The sequence below is a fragment of the Pseudoliparis swirei genome, chromosome 23 (assembly GCF_029220125.1).
Source record: "Pseudoliparis swirei isolate HS2019 ecotype Mariana Trench chromosome 23, NWPU_hadal_v1, whole genome shotgun sequence".
NCBI classification, from domain to species: domain Eukaryota; kingdom Metazoa; phylum Chordata; class Actinopteri; order Perciformes; family Liparidae; genus Pseudoliparis; species Pseudoliparis swirei.
Window position 1 is genome coordinate 4,263,213 of NC_079410.1, and position 2,644 is coordinate 4,265,856.

The following is a 2,644-nucleotide window of genomic DNA, read 5'->3' on the forward strand; positions in this document are numbered from 1 at the left end:
TGAGCTTTTGTGAATATACTAGGAAAACAATCCTTTTCAAACTGTATTAATATAAAAACTTCCAGTTGACATTTGGTCCATTCTCCTGGAAAAAAGAAAGAAAAAAGGCAGACATTAGCCAAACAACAGTCACCACATCTCTTATGACATCACTTCAGATTAATGTCAGACTGGATAAATAGGAATGAATACTATTTTTACAAATTAAGCAACGTGAGCCATCTCTTGAGCCTAGTGAACACTATGTAGACATATTGACAGGTAAACACCACTCTACTACCATTCTAAATCTATTTTTAATTAGTCTAATTAATGTGTAGTGCGCCTATGCATAGCTGTTATTAACTTGACACATGAGTAAAGCTTAACTATATGATACACATACTCATATACAAGAGGTTAGTTAATACATATATTTATGTTAGACTTACTTTGAGGTGCTGAAGTAGGTCCTGGTGTCATGGCCCATGAGCTCCACAGGATCCTGACTGGACGTGGTCATTTCACCAAGAGCACATGAAGTCCAGCTGTCTGCTCGCGGTGGTCTGGTCCAGAGTCTCGTGGAACAGAATGAAGAACGCACTGCATCGTTGGTCTTCGGTGATGAGCTCTTTGTTGCACGGCGCTGGATTTCCTCCGGTGACCTCCAGCGTTGTAGTTGACGTCGTTGCGGGCGGCGGAGCAGCAGCTAGCCCCGCGGGCTGCTGGCGGCCTTCGCTAGTCTCTGTGCTTCTTGCTCTGCACGTGAGATTCCACCGCTGGAAAGTCTCGCGACACATAACGCAGATTCAGAAGCATTTCACCGACCGTGACCAGAAACACTCGTTCTTTTCAAGCCGTTGTTGAACTTGCATCCTGCCATGTTTTCTAAAGTAGCCGATGCTTCACGTTGTAGGGGATGGGACCGAATACGCGGTGCTCACCCGTGTGCGCGCATCACGGCAGCTTCGATGGCGGCGCGCCCATCGCTCTGTCGCCGAGCCGAGAATTGTTTGCGGGGATTTCACCCTGTTATAGAAACACTGGAGTTGATAAGCGTGTCTTCTTGTCTGATCAATACGCAACTGTGAGGTGCGCGAATGGACCGAGCGGACAGCTGCTGATCACTCAACAGCCCGACCTGCATAAATAGACGGTGCAGCGCACATGACACAACATAAATTTAAGACCAATCCAATCTGAATTTAAGACAATTTAAGACTTTTTAAGGCCTTATTTTTAGGAAAAGCAATTTAAGACTTTTTAAGACTTTTTAAGGACCTGCGGACACCCTGGAGCACGTCACTGTGTGTGCGACTGTTCGCTGAGTCTTCTCTTTCCTTTTCATTTTTTTTTAGAATGATTAGTCAAAGCCCACGGAGGTTTGACACAATGAGATCAACCCGGCTGAGGGAAGGCATACATTACTGTTCTAGGCCAACACACACACACACACACACACACACACACACACACACACACACACACACACACACACACACACACACACACACACACACACACACACGTTAAAGGCATACGTACAGAATTAGCGGCACGGAGGGGAGAAATGCAACAGTGGCGCAGGAGGGCATGCAGGTGTTTCGTCAATCACACACAACACACACACAGGGGCGGCCCTAGCACATTTGGCGCTCTAGGCGAGCTTCACTCGTGGCGCCCCCCCCCCCCCCAAAATAAAAACGAGTTTGCACGAAAACGGAATTGCAACTTTCAAACGCTATTTTGCCCTGCAAGACTGAATTTCTTTCAAATAAACAAAACAACGATCGCAACAATGAACAAACATTAAATAAAGAACAAAATCCCTGAGAAAATGTCACGTCTGTGCTGAACTCCGCTCTGGCCACGCCCCCCTGATCAACGGCGCACATTCACTCCCTCGTCGCCTGCGGCAAGGAGCTACGTACCCCTTCCGTTTTAGATTTTTGGTTCATTTTACCCGAATGTTAGATTTATTTTTTAAATGTCAAAATATTGGTTGGAGATATAGATGGGGGCGCCCACCTCTGAATGGCGCCCTAGGCGGCCGCCTATACCGCCTGTAGGAAAAACTGCCCCTGCACACACGCACACACACATACACACACACACACACACACACATAGTGCCTTGTTTCGCGGTTGTTTATCTTTTCCTCTTCAACATCTTTCTTCTCCGTCTGTGTCAACGCTATCACTGCTGGTTCCCCCTCAACCGCTCTCTCTCTCTCTCTTTCTCCCTCTCTCTCTCTCCCTCTCTCTCTCTCTCTCTCTCTCTCTCTCTCTCTCTCTCTCTCTCTCTCTCTCTCTCTCTCTCTCTCTCTCTCTCTCTCTCTCTCTCTCCTCTCTCCCTCTCTCTCTCTCTCTCTCCTCTCTCTCTCTCTCTCTCCCCTCTCTCTCCCCTCTCCTCCCCCTCTCTCTCTCCCCTCTCCCTCTCCCTCTCTCTCCCTCTCTCTCTCCCTCTCTCTCTCTCTCTCTCTCTCCCTCTCTCTTCTCATTTCCCCTCGCTCTGTTACCTCCTCGTCGTTTACCTGCAGAAGCTGCCTCCTCCAATCACTTGTCATCCTTTTGTTTTCACCAGGGAGCAACATTTATCCTCTTCACCCAACCCCCTCCTTTTTTTTTTTTTTTTCGATCAACACTTTCTCCTCCTTTCCTTTTCC

The 2,644-nt window shown here is 47.6% G+C and overlaps 1 long non-coding RNA gene across 1 annotated transcript in view; it reads right to left on the reverse strand.

The window, feature by feature from the left end:
• Positions 1 to 946, reverse strand: part of LOC130188992 (uncharacterized) — a 1,212-nt gene extending 266 nt beyond the window's left edge. Inside the window, exons 1-2 of the long non-coding RNA XR_008830684.1 lie at positions 432 to 946; positions 1 to 85 (exon numbers count right to left, since the gene is read on the reverse strand). The exon at positions 1 to 85 is cut by the window's left edge and continues 266 nt beyond it. This is a non-coding gene — a long non-coding RNA (uncharacterized LOC130188992). The remainder of the gene's footprint in view (positions 86 to 431) is intronic.
• Between the last annotated feature and the right edge of the window lie 1,698 nt (positions 947 to 2,644).